The following is a 6,876-nucleotide window of genomic DNA, read 5'->3' on the forward strand; positions in this document are numbered from 1 at the left end:
CTTAAAAAGCCGCTGACACTGCAAGAAAATGCACGGTCGAGACAGGAGGAGGAAAAAAACGTTTATTGCTCCCATTGAACGGGAAGAAAGGAGCGCGGGATGGTTGTCGGTCATCCATGGTGGGTGGCGTCCCTAGTCCGGGATGCCATGGCCAGCTGCAGCTTGAATGGCCCTGGTAACCAGGCCACGCTGGTTTTCCAGGACATCGCTACTCAGCAGGACCTCCCACTGCTCCTGTGTCGGTGCGATGACTTCAGGTAGTTCGGTGACGCCTTCACACTCCCACACCATGTGGTACAGGGTGTTGGGTGTCCCAGAGCAGAAGTTGCAGTCGTAGCTGAAGAGCGTGGGGTGTATTTTGGACAGCTGTGTGGCGTGCGGAAATGAATTTGTCTGCAATCTCCGGAATTGTGTGGCTTCTTCTTTGGTTAGCTTCGGGTGGGGTGGCGGGTATCGTCTTCTTGGTAACCTGTAGTGCTCTAATATGTCTCTGCTTCGCTTGGGGATGGACGGGTGGTTGTCGGCAGAGTGCTGAGTGCCTATGAGGGTTGAAGCCCGGTGTGAGTGGCCTCGGGCTGCGGTATCTGCCGCTTCATTACCCTCTAAGGACTCGTGTCCTGGTGTCCAAATGACATAAATGTCCAGTGGGGTTTTCCGTGCTTTTGAAACCTTATGTAGTAGATCAAGTGCCATCGCTGAGATACGGCCCTTTTGAAAATTACGGCAGGCCGCTTGCGAGTCGGTGATGACTGTCACCCGGCCTTGGGTATCTGGTACTGTGGTGGTGGCAAGCACGACAGCTGTCTCCTCCGCAGAGTCGGTGTCATCTGTATTGACCTTTGCTGAGCACAACTCATCTCCTTTACTGCTTGTCACACTAACCGCGTACGCCCACTTGGTTCGTGCCGGGTACCTCGCAGCGTCGACGTATCTTGTTGAGCTGTCCTTGCTGTAGGCTTTTCGCAAGGCCTTAACCCTGGCTTCCCTTCGCCCCTTGTGGTGAACCGGGTGCATGTTGCGTGGGATGTTTTCAACCATGATGTATTCCCTCAAGGCATGGGGGATGCGTCGTTTTTGGTTTTGAGGTCCCACGCTTGGCTCGTAACCGAGGCGGTACAAGGTAGCTCGGCCGGTCGGGGTAAGCTTGAGTCGCTCCATTTGGCTGGCTTTATGCGCCTCGGTGAGTTCTTGCCATGTGTTGTGAATTCCTAACTGAAAAAGCTTCTCTGTGGAGGTCTTGGCTGGCAGTCCCAGTGCTAATTTGTAGATTTGACGAATTAAAATGTCCAGTTTCTTTATTTCAGCAATTTTGAGCCCCAAGTAAGGGGTACCGTAGGTGATTCTGCTAATTACCAGGGCCTGTACCATTCTGATTGTGTCCTCTTCTTTCAACCCGTGTTTTTTGCTTGTTACTCGCCTGATTAAATGGGTTAACTGGGTGACAGTGTTTTGTAGTTTCTGAAGGGTGGCAGCCCCTGCCCCGTCTTTTTGAAACGTCAGACCCAATACTCGGAGTGTATCGACCTTTGGGATGGTAGCGCCATGTAGCGTCACTTCTGGGTCGGGGGTCTCGGCGGGGGGTCTACCTCTTGTTCGCTTCTTGAGTATGAGAAGTTCAGATTTTTCCGGTGCAATAGAGAGCCCACATCTTTTCAGATAGGTTTCCGTACAGTTAACGGCTTCCTGCAGGGCGTCCTGTTGTATGCCTGCTGGACCTTTGGTAGTCCAAAAGGTCAGGTCGTCGGCGTAGATGGCATGCCTGAGACCTGGGATAGCATTTAGCTGGTCAGTTAGGTGCATCATTGATAAATTGAATAGTAATGGCGAGATGACGGAGCCCTTCGGAGTGCCCTTCGCGGTGACGTCGAATTTGTCGCTCCGTAATTTGCCAAGTCCCACGGTTGCCGTGCGATGCGAGAGGAAATCCCTGATGTAATTATAGGCTTTCTATCCGCAATGGGTAGTCCCCAGGGTTTCAAGTATGGCCGCGTGCGACACGTTGTCAAAAGCCCCTTTGACGTCCAAGGCGAGGATGGCGCTTGTTTGTGAGGTGCTTAGGTTGTCGATAACCTCTTCTTTAATTTGTAAGAGGATGTCCTGAGTGGACAAGTTGGGGCGGAATCCATACATGGTGTCAGGGAATCCTTTTCGTCCCTCTGCTGGTTCCTCCATGTGAGATGTAAGCCTGTCTAGCACCATGTGTTCCATTAGTTTGCCCGCGCACGAAGTCAGAGATATCGGCCTAAGGTTCGATATGGCCAAGGGTTTGTTGGGTTTTGGAAGCATGGTGACATCTGCGTGTTTCCACATGGCCGGAAGCCTGCCGCTGTCCCAAATCAGGTTTATTTTCCCCAAGAGATCAACCTTCATCTTTTCGCTCGTATTGCGTAGCATCTTGTTTGTTATTTTGTCTTTTCCCGGGGAGGTGTTTCTCGTGAGCTTGGCCAGTGCAGCATCAAGTTCTGCCCGCGTGAATGGCTGATCAAGTTCTGGGTTGGGGTTTCCATTGTAGTCCGGGTGGGTGACGGCTGTTGACGTGGTTTCCCCCAAAAATTTCTTCTTTGCCGCTTCGAGGACATCTTTCTCTGTGCCCGGAAAATTGTGAATAAGTCGCTCTACGTTTTTTCTGGTCGTGGACTTTGACTCCGAATTGTATGGAATGAGCGACCTCAAAATGTTCCATGTTCCCCGAGTGCTCAGGGTTCCTTGTAGTTTATCACACAGTTGATTCCAATTTTGTTTTTCTAATTGATTGGCGTACTCTGCAGCTTCTTTTGATAATAGGGCGATGCGACGTTGCAATTTCTTGTTGCATTTTTGTTTCTTCCACCTTCGGGTAAGGCTTCGTCGAGCCTCCCAAAGGTGTAAGAGGTGGGGATCCGCGTTGGGATTATCTGTCGTAAGTTGAATTTCTTTTGTGTGTTTGTTGGCGTTTTCAACCAATCGTCTGGTCCAGTCTTCGAGATCAAATAACTGATCGTCTTCTTCTACCTCCTCTTCTTCTCTGAAGGCTTTCCAATTCGTGATTCGTGCCTTCCCCACCCTGGTAAGTGTCCGGGTATGGTGGTGGTCAATGCTTAGTTGGATAATATAATGATCACTTCGCAGGGTTTCATCCAACCTCATCCACTCTATGTAGGGAATTCCCCTCGAAAATGTCAGGTCTGGAGTAGTGTCTCTAGACACACTGTTGCCGATTCTTGTCGGGCACTGGACATCATTCCAAAGGGTCAGGTGGTGTTGCTGGGCAAAGTTGTGGACTTGCTCTCCTTTCTTTAGTGTTCTACAATATCCCCACGCTACGTGAGGAGCGTTAAAATCGCCCAGAACAACAATTCTATGCCCTTTGGTCACTTTGAGGACCGTACGAAAGAATCCATTCAAGTCTCCCAAGTTGTCGGCGGGTGGACTGTATATGTTGAGAAGAAAGAGGCTCTGTAGATTTTTCTTCGCTGGTATTATTTCAACGAGCGTGTGTTCCATCCTGTGTTGAATTAGGTGCTGTTGCGTCGTTAGGCTCTTCGAGGTGAGGATGGCAGTGCGGGTCTTGCCTTCGGCAATGTGGGTATCGTAACCTCTGAAGTTAAGGGTTTTTGTTTGGGTTTCCTGCAGGGCCAGAATGTCCGGTTTCTCTTTCTCGCTGAATTGTAACAAATTTTGTCGCTTCTGTTTAATGGTCCTGCAATTCCATTGCCAAATTTTGAGCCTATGCTCCTGATTTGCTTTGTTTCTCTTTTTCTGGGAGTTGTTACTCATCACTTTCGAGCATCTCTTCCATCCTTGCTTCTCTGCTTGGGTAGTTCTTAGGCTTCTTGCGAACTTTGTCTCTCTCCTCGGTAGCGGTGACTCGTTTGTCTAGCTCCGATATCCTCGTCACTATTGCTGCCATAGTTTCCTGTAGTTTCTGTTGCGTTTCATGGGTTTGCTTCAGAGACTCGTTTATGCTCTGGATCTGCGTTTGGATATTTTGGAAAGTTTCTAAGACCGCTTGTTGAAATTCGGCGTGGCATTGCTTCGTTTGGGCCTGATCTTGTTTCATGTGTGCAATTTCTTTATCTTGTCGGGCTTGTTCTATTTTGATTTGTTGAATATCTTTCATTATTTCTTCTAAGTACTTCCTCGTCGTAACGTTGTCCTTGATCAATTCTTTGGTTGTTCGCGTATTCTCTTCCATGGAACGCCGGAGTGCTTCAAAAGGGGCTAGCCAGTCAGGCGTGTCTTTCCCTCCTTTGATGTTATTTGCAGTGCAGGATGTAGCAGAAGACAGAGGCAAGAAATGTTTATCCGAGAACACAACTTTGTTAGTGTTCTGCTCGTCACCTCTACTGCAGTCCCTTCGTAAAATCGACCGCGACCTGGACCTCGAGTTTCTTCTGGTCCCCGACTTTGAACGGGATCGCGATCTGCGCCCCGAGGTTAAGAAAGTAGGCGAGCCATTAGTGGTTGCCTTTAGAATGCTCAGAGGCAACGGCTCGGAGCTTACGCTGCTCTTTGAACTGGTAAAGCTGCGGTCTGAGGAGGGTGTCGACCACGGCGCATTGTCCCTCTTCTGTGCCCAAGCCTGTCTGACGTGCAACGGTGGTGGGGCTGGTTTCAGACGCCTCTTGCACTCCTTACTGGCCGTCTCGTGAGCTAGATTGCATAGCTTACATTTCGGGTTGCACGTATGATCTGCAGCGGCTGTTTTAATGCCACATTTGGTGCATACGTCCGGTTTGGGTGATGGGCATACGTCCTGTCTGTGGCCAATATCACCGCATGCCTTACAGTACTGAATGGATTTGCGGTACGGGCGGCAACGGGCTATTGTCCCCAATACCTTTACATAAAAGGGCACGTGCGGTCCCTTGAAATGTATTACCGCTGCCGTCGAGTTTCCCAGGCGTCTTGCTGATACAATTTCGTGACGTTCTGCCGCAATGTATTCCATAATGTTTTCATTGGTCAGCCAATCGGTGATCCCTACTACTACTCCCGCACTCGTGTCTGGCAATGGTTTGAGATATGGAGTGAAATTGTGAAAGTTCGGGCCCACCTGTAGTTGGCGGATTGCTGTGAGTTGGTTGATCAGCTCCTCATGGGCCGTGCTGACTACAAGCAGGTTCTGGGTCCACTGTACTTGGACAGTGATCTTGCTCACAAAGTCTCGTAGGGGCATGTTCATTGCCTGCGACATGGCAATAGCAGCGTCCGAGTCTTTCCATTTTGCTAGGTGTAACCAGTTTTGGGGCCGATACACGATCTTGTAGTCCGTCTCCGGCAGCGCCGGTGACCTGAGGCCCATAGGTTTCTTCTTCCTTGTTGTTTGCTCCTTCATGTTGTTGCCAGGTGAAGTGCTCCCCTCTGGAAGTTCCTTGTCCTGGGCAGCAGCTGCGGTCATTCCCTCCTGTTCTTTTTTCTTCTTGGCAGCGCTCCTTCGGTTAACCTCCTTCATCCACAATGAATGATATATTGTTCTTCCGCTGTCTGCGTCATAGCTCACATGGGTGGTGTTATTCCCGCTTTGGATCATGGTCTCCGCGGCTTCTTCTCGCATCTCTTCTTCTTCTTCTCCAGTATGCGCTTCATGGACGACCTGGGTGTTGGTGTTCGCATTTTGAACTGTCATCTCCTGGATTTCTTGTTCCATTGCGTGCTCTTCATTGCCGGTCATAGTCCTCTCCGCCCACCACCGCTTAGTGCACGATCGGGCGACTCGTAGACACGTGCGCCTTGCGCCTTGCGCAGCAGCTGGGGGGTATGTTTCCGACCAGGTCTAGCGACCTTCGCCACTCGCTGATCACTTCCAGCAGCGATTCTTATCAGCAGCGTCCACGTACCGGTCAAAGCCTGGTGTCCACGTGTTCCGCTTCACTTGGCGGTTCTGGTGATGTCACTTGACCGGTTGTTAGATATACATAGCCCAAAAAATTGCGTAGAAATGCAGGAGCCCATGTATAAGTGCGACTGATCTCCGCGGTACGATGATGATGATCCCACGGTCGAGACAGGTAAAATTATTTCACAGAAGTGCGGCCTTATAACAGTTGAGGCGGAATGTGCTGGCAGTAACGAGCGTATTATGACATCATTACTAGCTAAACAGTAACAAGGTCAAGAAGAAGAAATACTGGATGACACTATAGTGCCCAGCGTCATCCAGTGTTTTTTGTCTTTTTGATTTAAGGCCTTTATCGTCACGGAGTTTACTTTAATACTGAGCCGGCTGCAGATACAAGAGATGGGAATGACATAAGCAGGAGCACCAGTTTTAGACCTGCATCACCGCAGGAAAAAAAAAACATATGTGAAAGTGTTAATATGAGCGAGTGCGAGAAACACGAGAACTCAAATTTCCGAACACAGCGATACAGCAAAAAACTGCAGTTTCTTATGACACTCCTTCAAACTTCGAAAATTCTACAATACCAAGCTGTTGATACCCATAGCTACTTAATATCATCGTGGCTCAAGAAAGACGGGGGATGTTCAGAGGTAAATGAATTTATACCCTACTTACAGCATGGCGCCTACTTACGGGAATAACAAAACTCATCAACTTTGACAATTAGTGCATACTTTAGCAAGGTATTTTCCTCGATCATTCTATTAAGGGGGCTTCTTAGGTGCAATTTTTGTGATTATAGCATGGAGTCAATCTCTGAGATTGACACGGAGTCAATCAAATATTGTTGCATAGAAAACAAAACGGGGGGAATTTTTTGTTAATACTTTTGCAACGAGTCTGGTCCCCCCATTCTTCACCAGCAGTATTTCGGGGCGGAAATTGAAGTTAATTAGAAGCGCGAGTATTCATCAGCGCGACGCACCTCAATTTTTGCGCAACGTTTTCCTCAAAGTGTTATAAGTGAATAAAAACTCCTCCAAAACTTACCG

This window comes from Haemaphysalis longicornis, unplaced genomic scaffold (genome assembly GCF_048455015.1).
Source record: "Haemaphysalis longicornis isolate Haplotype H1 unplaced genomic scaffold, Haemaphysalis longicornis Haplotype H1 scaffold_2, whole genome shotgun sequence".
NCBI lineage: Eukaryota > Metazoa > Arthropoda > Arachnida > Ixodida > Ixodidae > Haemaphysalis > Haemaphysalis longicornis.